The following is a 14,842-nucleotide window of genomic DNA, read 5'->3' on the forward strand; positions in this document are numbered from 1 at the left end:
TATATGCCTGGGATATGACTACCCACCATGACCTGCCCAGTTACAAATTTATAATCAGATCTCCCAGTGAGGTTACTTTCCGTAGAACCTCTTTTTCATCTGTAATTTCCCCCATTGGTCATAAATCAATCTGAAGAATGCATTGATGACCAATCTTTTGGTCAGATAGCATGGTCTCACAGCGCTAGGAAGCCTCATCTTTCAGAAATGGCAGACCATTGGTAAATGGGGCAATACCATAACCATCGGATGTGAGTTGAGGCTGAATTTTTCCAAAAAAGGAAGTGCAGGTAAATGGAAGGAAGTTGGGTCTTATGGCCTTCATTGAGAAAAACACTGGATCATTTCTGTCCTGTGAACTATGATGATTCGAGTTTTGCCTTCTGTCTCATTTTTCTATATTTTGCATCTAGTATAATAACATATCAGTAATAATAAACAGTTGGACTATATAGAAAAACCCAAAGAACAAGCATAAGTATTATTATGACTAATATCATTAGCAGACAAAGACAAACAAAATGGTTTGAGTTAAACATTAATTCATAGGTATACAGGCCTTGTCAGTGCCTTGGGATAGCTGTCTACCTCTGATGTCAGTGGCTTCTCATCCTTGAGGAGTCTGGTGTCCTTGGTAGATGTAGGTGAGTGTCAGAGACAGAGGTAGATGTCCATTTGTGGTTAGGTGTCTGATAAGGCCCCTTCCAAAAATTTGGAGAGTATTTTTTTATTTGATGTCCTTTTCAAAAAACAAAATCTCTGAGTGGCAGTCCATGAATTTAAAAGTCTTTTGTCTCCTGGAAGCTCACTGTGAAAGGAAGCGGTTACCAATTGGCATTTTCTATTTTTTCCTCTTTCACAGAATTGATTTGTACTTATTATACCAAACAGCATTTTAAACACTGACCTATAAACTCCCTAATTCATACATACTCCTTAATAAGATAAAGCAAAGACAAAAGTGTTTATCTTATGAGAAATGAGATACACCATCACTGTTTTCAAACATTATTGCACTTTAACTTTCATAATTTGACAATGCATTCATGAAACAATCTGCAGACAACTAGTTTTAACAGACGAGTTAAGGAACACTATTAAGCAGACATGACTTTCCTAAATTGTTTATTAAGTAAGAGTTTTACAAACATTATATTAGCAGTAACGGAGCTGGAGAATATTGCACCTTCTCCAAGCTGCATGGCAGGAACCACCGATAGTGTTGTGGTACCTGTGGCCCTTTTCAAGGCCACAGCTCTTGGAGCCTGCAGATGTCAGCCCTCGCTGCTCCCTGTGCTTGTGGATTCGCTTGGTGATCCACTGGGTATCAGGATTCCATCTGATAGCTTTATGGAATGGATCAATGAGGACAACCTCAAAGAATTTGTTTGTGGAATCTTCACTAACCCAATAAGGATTCAGGACTCTCAGAGCCCCACAGTGGCGTCCAGCTCACTCCTTGGCAACAGGTGAAAGCTTTCGCCAGTTAATACCATGATGGACAGGCTTGCAGTAGGTCACACCCTTAGGAACTGGGCATTTGTAGCACATGGCCCACATGAATCCGATATATGACATAATCTTGCTTGGCCTTGTATACGTTGTTCGGCCAGGCAGGGTAGGGGCTCTGTGGAGCACAGAGAGCTGGCGGTACTGTCAGCAGCACGCCCTGAGAAGAAAGTGCGTTCCACTGGACGGCTCCTTCCTCCATAGCTCCTGGATGTATTTGTAAGCTCCTGTCTTGGCTTATCTGATGACTGCGGTCAGACGGAACGAAAAGACCAATTTGGCATTCTCTTAAAGTGACTTTATCAAACCTTGGCAATAGTTTAAGATATCTTCTTTCAATAATGTCAGTTCATAAATTCCTTGATTTAGGTTCAGCTTAAATGCACTGTGATGAATGAGGAAAGTAAAAACTGAAAAATAGGTTTTGCCAGGGAGCCTTAAGGAACCAAGTAGCCATTCTGGATTTTCCATACCCCTGACTATTCATTTAATTTACAACTGTTGTCTACCCATACGATATTAGACATTTTTCATCACTTATTTTACAATGCTTCTCATGCAATTTAATATAAAAAAAATCTTTTGAGGTGTTCCAGGAACCCTTCTAGAACTCCAATAAGTTTTTCCTATGGATATTGAGATTTTTAACCCTTGAAACCTCAATTTCTAATGAAAACTAAGAAATCAAATTTATATAGGCATTTTAAAACCTTTATAAACATAAGCTCTTTTACTGGCAAATACATTTTATAATTTTAGAAACATATGCTTTCTTGACAAAGTACAAGAAATTTCATTAACAGATGACCCCAAAGTAGGAAAACCTATAATCAATAATTAATGATTTATTTTTATTTTTGTAAACCCAGGTAAAATAAAGACATGTCGGGCCCTGGCTGGATGGCTCAGTTGGTTGAAGTGTCATCCCATAAACCAAAAGTTGTGGAGGCAACCGATCGATGTTTCTCATGTCAATGTTTCTCTCTCTCCCTAAATCAATAAAAACATATTCATGGGTGAAGATTAAAGTAATAATAATAAAAATAAAAAATAAAGCTGAAATTAAAAGCAGCAACCCATTTTTTCCCCCTTTTCCTAGGTTACCTCAACTTTCATTCACCTTGAGGATTTTCTAAGAACAGCTGAAATAAAGTCATGGGCCTGCTACTTAAAGCGAGAAAGCCTGGGATTCCAAGAGAAAGCTTACCAACTTCACTCCATGTGAAGCAGGGAGCCAGTGGGGCACAATGGGCCCATGCTTGTACCTAGCACTCGGTTGGGGTCCTCAAGGTGGACCTAGGTGGGCTCCTTCAAAATCCTACTGATGTCCGGCCGGGCGTGGCTCAGTGGGTGAGCATTGACCTAGGATCCAGGAGATTGTGGTTTGATTCCCGGTCAGGGCACATGCCCAGGTTGCGAGCTCAATCCCTGGTCGGATGTTTCTCTCCCTCTCCCTTCCTCTCTGAAATAAAAAAAAAAGAATCCTACTAACTATGCCAACTAAATGTTGACATAAGAAATGTTCAAGCCTGTAGAGAATTTTTATAAGAGTTTATTTGAACCAAAACTGATAACAGTGCCAGGAAGGAAGATCTCAAATGCTTCCAGAAAATAACAGTTTCAGTTTCTTTTATGCATTTGCAATTAAAGAACAAAGGAAGATTATGTGAGGGTGGGAGAAAGCAAAGTGGGGATTAGATTAAAAGTTAATTAACAGGAATATGTGCTTTTTTTTTTTAATTCCTCACCTGAGGATATTTTCCCATTGATTTTTAGAGAGAGTGGAAGGTGAGAGAAACATATCGATTGGTCACCTCCTTCATGCACCCCAACCTCCAGGCGGGGATAGAGTGAGGTACATGCCTTTGACTGGGCAAGAATCAAACCTGGGACCCTGAGGTTCTTGGGCCAACACTAACCACTGAACCAAACTGGCCAGGGCAGAATATGTGGTTTCTTGCTCATTTCAAAGGTTTGTTAACCTAGATGTACAAAAACAATGGACAGGGCTTGCTTAAGACAAAGATAAATCTTTTACTAAAGAATTTATATGCTTGGGACATGCCAGACTATCTACCATTGTTAGATTGGACAACGGTCTCAAGGTCCGACAGGTTCTTACTAAATGTTATTCTTGCTAATGTTAAAATGTAGCACAGTATTTTGCAGAGGCAGCTTTAACAGGATGAGCTTGATAGGAACCCAACTGGATAACTGTAGCCAACTGAAAAGTAGAAATCAGCATGTAGTTAACCAAATAGTGTATTTAAGCAATGGCTAAGTCTCCTTTGTAGGAGACAAAGCTTTGGATGTGAATCCCCTGTCTCCTTTATTTGCTGTAAGTAAATAAAACTACCTAACAACAACCACATCTCATTCATGAATGCAACACCCCAAGCAGTGAACCCCTTGAGTTTGCTAACACCCTCACCTGCCCAGTTAGGAATTTATGAGCAGATCACCCTGTGAGGTTACTTTCCATAGAGCCCCTTTTTTGTCCACAACACTTCAATACTAAAATTTAAAGGGAGAGAAAAGAATTGAGGAGGCATTGTATTTTTAAGTATTCCAATCCTAACCCCCAAAAGAGAACTTTACAGCACAAATATTCCCAAACTCCTTCCAGGACCAAATGAGAAATGGGCAACTTTGTTTTACCACAGGTAAAAATAGTGGCTGACATTTGTTGAGCATTTGCTAAGTCTAGGCCTCATTCTTTTTCTTTTCTTTTTTTAGAATAGGTTTTTGTTGATTTCAGAGAGAGGAAAGGAGAGGGAGAGAGAGAGAAACATCAATGATGAGAGAGTCATTGATCGGCTGCCTCCTGCGTGCCTCCTACTGGGGATCGAGCCCGCAACCTGGGCATGTGCCCTGACTGGGAATCGAACCCCGATTGCCTGGAGCCTAGGTCGATGCTCTGCCACTGAACCATGCCAGCAAGGCTAGGCCTGGTTCTTGATGCTTTACACCTCATTGAATCCCTCAAACAACCCAATAAAATCGTAGCATTGTTATATCCTCATTTCAGAGCTGAGGAATTTGAGGAACAGAGAACGTAAGGAATTTGCCTAGAGTCACACACTAAGTACAGCTGGGGTCCAAACCTGGCTCTGACTGAATGGCTCCTGCTCTTTTAACTTCACACTGCCCCCAACAGGCCAAGGAGATTTTATTCACTGATTGATTGTCTTTTCTTGCTCTGTTGTTGTTTTAAATTTTTATTTATTTTTGTTTCTGTTTTTTCTGGCCAAGGAGATTTTAACAGCAATAAAGTAGCTACAAAAGGACATTAATAAGTAAACCTATGCTTCTCTTTCCTTTCCCAGTGCTGTATCCCCACCTCAGTAGGAGAACTCTGCTGGGTCCCATACCACACAATTTAAAAACTGTGATCTCTACCTCTTGGAGATCATTACCAAAAGTAGATCACACCATCACAGAGAAATGTCACTCAGAACATTGAAGGTGTAGATGATGAAAAGGTGTGAAGTTTGTAGAAGGACTAGGAAATGTTTGCTTTGTAATTCATTCAGAAAAAAAGAATAAGAAATTATTGAGCCCCTATTTTCAGTATGTCAGGCACTATGGTCTGCGCCGGGGATATAGTAGTGAACAAGACAAAACGTACCAGCCCTCATAAAGCTTAGAGTCCAACAAGGGAGACAAACAGTAGACACTTAATTAAGCAATCACTTAATCTCAATTGTAATAAGTGGTATGAGGAAACTACAGGATTATTTTATTTAGAATGGAAGGCAGAAAGGACTTCCCTGAGGAAGTGACATTGAGCTGAGATCCAAATGAATAGAAATTGAGTAAGGATGAGGGAAAAAGCATCCTAGGCAAAGGGAACCGTGTGTACAAATACAATGAGGGAGGCCCAGCCGGCATTGCTTAGCGATTGAGTATCCTTCTATGATCCAGGAGATTGTGGTTCGATTCCCAGTCTGGGCACATGCCCGGGTTGTGGGCTTGATCCCCAGTAGGGAGCACGCAGGAGGCAGCCGATCAATGACTCATCATTGATGTTTGTATCTCTCCCTCTCCCTTCTTCTCTGAAATCAATAATATATATACATATACATATACATATATATATATACACACATACATATATATATATACACACACACACACATATATATATATATATATATATATACACATTTTTTTAAAGGCAATGAGGGAGGAAGGAGCAAAGCTGAACTGAGGAACTGAAAGGCCAATGTTGCTGTTGTACTAGGAACAAGGGGGAAGTGGCTTTAGATGTGGTGGTGACACTGTGGCAGATCATGCCAGGCCTGGAGGCTGTACTGAGAATTTAGGTCTTTATTCTAAGAATGATGAGAAAAAATTTTTAATCTCTCAAATGATCCAAGTTGCATTTTCAGAAGATTTCTTAGGGCTGGGTAGAGAATGACCTAGAGAGAGGCTAGAGGGGATGTGGGCAGCCCAATCTGGAGGTTATTACAACAATGTAGGGAAGTGACGATAGTAGCTTGAAATTTGTGTAAGATGCAGTAAATATAAAGTTGACTATGCCAAGGGTTCCTGTGCTTGGAGACAGTCAAGTAAGAGAAAGATTTAGAGGAAGTATGATGTCGTGTGCTAAGAGCATTACTAGAGATACATCTAAGTAACTTGTGAAGCTCAGGGGAAAGAAGAGGGGAGAATGGAAGGCATATTAGTTATCTATTATTAAATTACTCCAAAATTTAGCAGTTTAAAGCAACAAACATTTACCATCTCACAGCTTCTTTGGTCAGGAATCCAGGTGTGGCACAGGTGGCTACTCCTGCCTAAAGGTTTCTCATGAGGTTGCTCTCTGATGCCAGTCTCATCTAAAGGCTCGAATGGGGAGAGATGCACTTCCATTTTCACTCGTGTGGTTATTAGAAGGTTCTGATCTCTTGAAACATGGGCCTCTCCACAGGGCTGCCGCACACCATGGCAGCTGGCTTTCTCCAACATCAATGACGAATAAAAGAACGAGAGGGAACAGGGGTGTGTAAGAGGAAGCACCCTTGGACAACAGTCATAGTTGTTTTGTAAACTAACCCCAGAAGTTACATCCCATCACTTCTGCCATACTCTGTTCATTAGAAGTGAGTCAGTAAGTCCAGTCTGTGTTCAAGGGGAGAGGAATATGCAAAGGTGAGGAATATGCAAAGGTCTGAATATTGGAAGATGGGGTGTCTTTGGGGGCCAGTCTAGAGGCTAGCTGCCGCAGAAGGTTTCACAGAAGAGGCAGCACTTGAAGTGGTTATATTGTAGTTTTTCAGGAGCATCCCAGGAGGAAGGACATTCTAGGCAGAGAAAAGGGTATGTGCAAAGAGACCTAGTTATGAAAGAGCTTCATGTGTCCAAGGGTCTGCTGTTGGCCATTCCACAACCAGGTGAGTGGGACTCAGGGAACACCACTGATTCAGATGAGAAAACACTGAAGAGGTAAAATGATATTCGTTGAAAAATAATAAATTTACATTTATGTGCCCTGGCTGGATAGCTCAGCTGGTTAAAGTGTCCCCCCGATATGCCAAAGTTGCAGGTTCAATCCTGGGTTAGGGCACATACAGGAACCAGCCAATGAATGCAGAAATAAGTAGAACAACAAATTGATGTTTCTCTCTCTCTCTCTCATCAATAAAAAAAAAAAAAATGGAGGATGTTGTAAGAGGATAGGATACCTCTGGAAGGATACACACAAGAAATTGTTAGCAGCCGCCATGTCTATAAAGAAGGGAGGCTGGGGGTCAGCAACAGGAGAGAGCCTTCCTTTTTATTATATATTCCTTTTCTACAAGTTGACTTTGTTACCATGAGCATGTAATACTTTCAAATTTAAAAAGAAAATAGTGTACCCTGGCTGGTGTTGCTCAGTGGTTAGAGCATAGGCCTTTGGACCAAAAGGTCTTGGATTCAATTCCTGATCAAGGGCACATACCTGGGTTGCAGGTTCAATCCCTGGCCCCATTCAGGGTGCATATGGGAGGCAACCAGTTGATATGTCTCTCTCACATCAATGTCTCTCTCTCTCCTTCTCTCTTCCCCTTCCTTCCACTCTCTCTAAAAATCAATGGAAAAAATATCCTCAGTTGAGGATTAACCAAAAAATTAAAAAATTAAATAAATAAAAAAGTAAAATCATGTAAGAGAGCTTAGTCATTTTTGGCATGAAATATATATATATATATATGTATTTTTAATCTTCTACCAAGGATATTTTTCCCATTGCTTTTCAGAGAGAGTGGAAGGGAGAGAAAGAGAGAGAGAGAGAAACATCAATGTGAGAGAGACACATTGATTTGTTGCCTCCCACACACTCCCTGACCAGGACCAGGGATGGAGCCTGCAACAGAGGTATGTGCCCTTGGCCAGAATCAAACCTGGGACCCTTCAGTCCATGGGCTGACACTCTAACCACTGAGCCAAACCGGCCATGGCTGGAATGAAGTACATTTAGACTGCACTGGGTGTTAATCATTTTTATTAGAAACAATACATTTTTATGATAAAAAAGTTAAAAAGTCCCAGCTGGCATGGCTCAGTGGTTGAGCATCAACCTATAATCCAGGAGATCACAGTTCGATTCCCAGTCAGGGCACATGCCCCGGTGTCGGGCTCAGTCCCGAACAGGAAGCATGCAGAAGGCAGCCAATCAATGACTCTCTCTCATCATTCATGTTTCTGTCTCTCTCACTCTTCCTCCCTCTCTCTGAAATCAATAAAAACATGTTTTAAAAAAAAAGATATAAAACACCCTGGCCAGTGTGGCTCAGTTGGTTGAGTGTTGTCCCATGGCCAGTGTGGCTCAGTTGGTTGAGTGTCGTCCCATGCACCAAAGCGTCGCCGGTTTTTTGAAGTGATATAAAACAGCTCTGGAAGTATACGGACTGTAAGACTCAGAGGATGGGATGAAGGATGGGGTTCTGACCACTTCTCCTGTTATAAACCTATTATAAAGTTGTGGTGGGGTATTTATGCTATCAGTCCTTCAAGGACTTGTGCCCAGAATTTTCTAGCACAATTCTAATATTGGATTCAGTTGGGTTCCATAAACAGTAATCAAGATCAGCCAGGAGCTGGGCTGGGTACAAGGGAAACAAAATGAATACAATCTGACCCTGCCCTTGAAAAGTTACAACATAGAAAACCCAAAGACGGAATAGGAAAAAACAAAAGGTACACAAGTAGAAAATGTCAGTACACTGTGTTAAAAATGTACCAGGTGCCAACAGAGGAGCACCCAGCCCCACTGGAGGAGAGGGTGGGGTAGGGAGGCTTCCCAGAGGAAGTGACCTTGAAGAGTATGGGGGTTTGTCAGGTAAAGGTTGGAAATGGTACTTCAGGCAGAAGAAAAAATAGGAGCACAGAGAGAGAGGCCTCAAAATGCCTCAGGGTATTTGGGGATATATAGATTTGAAATATTTCCAATAAAGGCAATTGTTTAAGTAGGCGGCTAAAGTTTTTTAAATCTGTAGAGCTTTGAAAATTTTTTCACATGAATATATGAACAGATTTTTCTTTTAAACCCATTGTCTTATGATGGGTTCTGATTTTTCATTTGAAAGGATGGTCACTGTGACAGTAATCTCTCAATTTTCTAAAATCTTAACATCTAATTACTCAGTTTAGTCCTAATTACCTCCTGTCTCAGAGTGTTTTCAACTTGTTTTGTAATTACAGCTTCCTTCCATCTATTGAGTTTTTACTGTGAGGCACTGTGCTCAGCATTAAGATACTGTTTTATTTAATCCAAAGACTAAAATTTTTTTTATCACTGCTATCCTCAACTTCTCTCAGACAGGATCATAAGATCATAAACTCTCTGAGGGCAGAAACCAGAGTAGATCTATGCTTTCCCTCCTCACAGCTTCCCTACTCAGCCTTGCGCCCCCCTTTTTAAATCTTTATTGGTTTCAGAGAGAGGAAGGGAGAGGGGGAGAGAGACAGAGAGAGAGAGAGAAACATCAATGATGAGAGGGTTGTCATTGATCGGCTGCCTGCCTCCTGCAGGCCCCCTGCTGGAGATCGAGCCCACAAGCTGGGCATGTGTCCAGACTGGGAATCGAACCACGATCTCCTGGATCCTAGTTGGATGCTGGGTCGCGGAGCCACGCCCAGCCGGGCTGGCCTCTCTCCTTTTAACCCTCCTACATGCATAGCTCCCCATCCTCCCTTGGCCTTACACCCCCTCTGGCTTCTGCCTGATTTCTCTGCCACCTATTAGCAAAGCTCAGAAGAACTATCTATATTTGCTGACTCTACTTTCTCACCCACAGGGCTTTAATCGCCTCACTATACTGAAATGTCTCCAATCAAGTCAGCATTGACCCACATCTTGCCAAAGTAGGTCAACTCTCCGTCTTTATCTTTCTGGACCACTAAGCAGTTTTTGACGTGAGTGATTGCTCCCTCCTGGAAGCACTTTGTTCCCTAGGCTTCAGTGATGCCAGGTTTCTCTTATTTTCCTTTTGCCTTCCTGCTTACCTTTTAGTTTCTTATCAGCAACTTCCCCTTTATCAGACTTCCAGTGGTATCAGTGCTCCAAGACTTGGTCTTCAACTTTTTTCCCTTTGTTTAGAATGTCTAACTAGTTGAGCTCATCAAGTCCCATGGTTTTAAATACCATTCCTCGGCCAATGATTCTCAAATTTATGTTTCCAGCACCTGACTTCTCCCCTGAACTCTAGACTTGTGCAACTGTCTACTTGATATCTCCTTTTAGATGTTTGATAGGCAACTCAAAATGAAGAGTCACCCAATCTAAAGAGTCACCTGGTCCTTATGTATATAAACATATAATTTTATTTATTTATTTATTTATTTATTTATTTATTTATTTATTTATTTATTTATTTATTTATTAAAAAGTATCTTTATTGATTTCAGAGAGGGGAAGGGAGAGGGAGAGAGAGATAGAAACATCAGTGATGAGTCATTGATCTGCTGCCTCCTGCACTCCCCCAACTGGGGATGGAGCCTGCAACCTGAGCCTGTGCCCTGACCTGGGATCGAACCACGATCTCCTGGATCCTAGGTCAATGTTCAACCACTGAGCCATGCCCGGCCAGGCCATATCACTTTAGTTTAATGGTCTATGAGGTACCAATTACTCCTGATACTTTTGAAAATTTATTTTAGTTCACAGATTGTCTTCCACACTAGAATGTAAGCTCAGTGACAGCAGGGACTTTGTCCTGTTCACCACGAATTCCTCTGCATTTAGAGCAGTGCCTGTCACAGAGCAGGAACTCAGTAACTGTTGAATGAAGGAATAATTTTACTTTCATTTATATTTAATATCCTCTCCCCCTCAGTTAAATGACATAGCTGAGCCCTGCCGGGCGTGGCTCAGCGGTTGAGCATGGACCTAGGATCCAGGAGATTTCGGTTCGATTCCCAGTCAGGGCACATGCCTGGGTTACAGGCTCCATCCCCAGTTGGGGGAGTGCAGGAGGCAGCCAATCAACGACTCTCTCATCATTGATGTTTCTACTTCTCTCTCCCTCTCCCTTCTTCTCTCTGAAATCAATAAAGATATATTTTTTTAAAAAATGGCATAGCCAAGCCTCACCTTTTAAAGGTTTTAGAAATGAGCATGAATTGTGAAAGACGAATATTATTTAAATGGAAGCCCTGCTTTGTAAACCGAGGGTGGGGAGCCTTTGCACTGCCACTGAAATATTTAAAAAGATTCAGTGGAGCCCGGCCGGGCGTGGCTCAGTGGTTAAGCATCGACCTAGGATCCAGGCGATCAGGGTTCGATTCCCGGTCAGGGCACATGCCCGGGTTGTGGGCTGCAACCAATCAATGACTCTCTCATCATTGATGTTTCTATCTCTCTCTCTCCCTCTCCTTTCCTCTCTCTGAAATCAATAAAGATATATTTTTTTAAAATTTTTAAAAAAAAGAAAAAAAAAAGATTCAGTGGAGAGTTACTATATAAGACATAAAATTAAGTTGCAAAGTTTTCAAGGAAGAATGATCAAGTGTTTCCTTCATGTGCTTTAAAAAAGGACATCAATTTTATGCATCATATAAGTAATATGTGTAGGATATGACTCAAGGGAAATAGCCAACCTAGGGAGATGAGGTGCATGGAGGGGGGGGAGGGCATAGGGGGGATGAATGGTGATTGAAAAATAAAGAGAAAGAAAAGAAAGATGGGTGCTTTCCCCCCTAAAAGCAGGACCACTGCTATTCAAAAAGAAAAGAAAACAAATAAACAAAAGAATAGCCAACCTACTCCTTGCTCTTCTCTCTCCTCCCTATAAATACCATAAAGAAATAACTGTGATAGGTGCTTGAAAAAGCAGTTACCATTTTCTGAGAGCTTACTGTATGCCAGACTCTTAAGAGATTTAATGGATTAGCTCATTTATGCTTCACAATAACACTATGAGGAAGAAACAATTGTAATTCCTATTTTACAGATATGAAACACAGAGAGGTTAAGTTACTTGCCTGCGTCACACAGCTAATAAGTGGTGGAGGAGGGCAAGCTGACTCCAATGCCCAAGTTCTTAATCACATCCCATCCTGACTTAGGGGATGGCATTTCAATGAGTCTGAGTACTTGTCATCGCCATAGTCCTCTCTGAGGAGAGTGAGTAAGGAAAAATACATGGGGTGTGGAGGTATGTATCAAACCCAGTAACCCACAGGTTTTTCTTTTTTGTGCCATGGATCCTTTTGGCAGTTGGGTGAAGTCTATAGACTCCTTTTTCAGAATAATGTTTTTACATACAAAGCTAAAATACAATTGCAAGTTAATTACATTGAAATATAGTTCTCAAAATATTAAATCAGTATTTGCTATAGTGATATAAATACTTCTTTTTAAAAATTAATTATTGATTGATTGATTTGAGAGAGAAAGAGAGAGAGACATTGGTTTGTTGTTCCACTTGTTTATGCATTCATTGGTGCATTCTTCTACATACCAGGACAAGGGATGGAAGTGGCAACTTAGGTGTATCGGGATGATGCTCCAACCAACTGAGCTACCAGGCCAGGGCCCCAAAATGTGCTTTTTTAATGCGCTAAAAACACTCTTAGATGAGCTTAGCGCATGACATTAATTTTTTATTTTTATTTAAAAATATATATATATTTATTGATTTCAGAAAGGAAGGGAGAGGGAGAGAGAAAGAAACATCAATGATGAGAGAGTCATTGATTGGCTGCCTCCTGCACACCCCCGACTGGGCATGGAGCCTGCAACCCAGGCGTGTGCCCTGACTGGGAATCAAACCCTGATCTCCTGGATCTTAGGTGAATGCTTAGCCGCTGAGCCATGCCCAGCCAGGCACATTTTTTTTTTTTAAGTGAACCATGATTATTTGCCTCTATGCTAAAGATATGGTGTTATTCCCACTCAGCAGGCTCTGACTTTTTCTCTATAATTATTGTCAGAAAGCATGACTCGAGATCAGCTCTTCTTATATCAAATATTGTTTTGGGTAGCAGTCCTCCAACATTTAATTGATTTATTGACAAAAGACTTGTACAGCACATAACCTATACAGTTATCTGGAAAGCATTTTTTTAAAACTAATTTATTAATTAAGGTATTATCTTAACTAATAGAGGCTAGAATGATCTTGACTGCATCTATGTGGAAGAATGTGAGGCCTAAGTAATTATCTGCCCATGTGTTTAGGTGGGTCTAGATCTATTTTTTGAGGAAAGTCTTTTAAGCCCACTTTAAAATGGCAATAGAATGGCCTTCCTTTCTTCTCTCAATGTCAGTCCTACCTTTAGTTCACTGATTGTCAAAACAACTATTAATTAATAGCAAAGATCATTTCCATTCTAGTTCCTTGCTAGAGAAATAACTTCAAACTCTCTACTGCATATTCATTAAAAGCTCAGGGGAAAGAAGTAATATTCATTGAAGATTACTTGAAGGCTACATAATGCATCCATTTCTCCAGACATTCTAAGTGTTATCTCTGATTTACAGCTGCTAAAATAAGCTCTGTAGCTGGATTGCCTCTGGACCCTTGTAGAATTGCTTTTACTGAGTTGCACTTTGGCTTTATGCATTAAAGTTAGTTTAAGAGATGGCCCTAGGAATCTTGCTATTGCAATTATTGTAGGGATATTGTTGAGGACCTCCACTATCATGTCATAGAAAGACTTAATAAAGGAACGTTTCTCTTAGATCTTAATACCAGGAAGCTACATTTCTCTTAAAAATGACTTCACTTTTATTATAGGGATATTGAATTTCATAATTGTTCATATTTCCCTACTGCTTCCTTCCTGGAAGCTCAGACTCAAATATGCAGCCCAGATATAGCTATTGTTTAAAACTTGTAATATGCACTTTTGTAAGCCAATCCTAATAGTTGACTTTATTTTTCTTCTGTTTGCTTTTACTCCTGACCTTCCCCCTCCTCCAATTACTTAACTCATTTATTTCCTGTTATATTTCTATAAGTTGCTTCAAATCCATCTGGGAACACATAAACTTTACACATTTGAGAATGTATTTGCATGCATACATTTAAAGTAATGTGCAAGTATTTGGAATAACAAAAGATTTTGAACTAGATATTTGCTTAAATACTATTATTGAATATTTTTCATAAAAGCAACTTTTGCATTGGAATTCATGTTTGTTTCTTTCCTTAGACTCCACTGCTCCTAACGTTTGTCCAACCCAGGCTGCAAACCCTTCTCCTCCCTTCCTTTTTCTTAAGCTCTTCCCCAGCCCCTCTGCTCCTTATTGCCAAATCTTCCCCCAATGCCCTCAGAGGGGCTTCCTGACCCCCATTCCCTCTAAAGCTGATGTTTGTCCCATACCCATTCCTCCTCCTTATTCTCTGTCATCTTGCCCTGCTTTTTTTTCATTATAGCACCACCTTCTGTCTTGTTTTATTAATTCACTTGCTATTTATCTGTTTCCTCTGTTGGAGGATGAACTCGTGAGGGGAAGTACTGTGCTTCATCTCGGTCTTAAGATGAATGAATAAATTGCCCAGCCCATGAACCTCAAAAAATCTCTTCCATACCCTAAGGATAGTTCCCTTTTATGAGCTCCCGAATTTACTCCTGTCTGACCAGGATTCCTTACCACATTTAAAGGCTTTGATTCCTCTTTGTTTTGTGTTTTAGGATGGATTTCTTCAGTCACATTGTGAGTTAATTATTTAGCTGATGCTTAGAAGAACACTGAAGGTACAGCCACTGGTGTCTGGATTTCAGCAAGGTATTTAAATAGTCTCTTGTGATGGTCATGAGGGCAATAATGACAGAAGGGCAAGAGGAGGTAGAAAGGAAGCTTATGTTTATTGAGAACTGCTTAGATTAGGCAAGACAGGAA

General features: G+C 40.6%; 1 pseudogene; it reads right to left on the reverse strand.

Moving 5' to 3' along the window:
- Positions 1-1,121: 1,121 nt before the first annotated feature.
- Positions 1,122-14,349, reverse strand: LOC107546731 (large ribosomal subunit protein eL15 pseudogene; annotated as a pseudogene).
- Between the last annotated feature and the right edge of the window lie 493 nt (positions 14,350-14,842).

Source organism: Miniopterus natalensis, chromosome 11, assembly GCF_054644295.1.
Source record: "Miniopterus natalensis isolate mMinNat1 chromosome 11, mMinNat1.hap1, whole genome shotgun sequence".
Lineage (NCBI taxonomy): Eukaryota > Metazoa > Chordata > Mammalia > Chiroptera > Miniopteridae > Miniopterus > Miniopterus natalensis.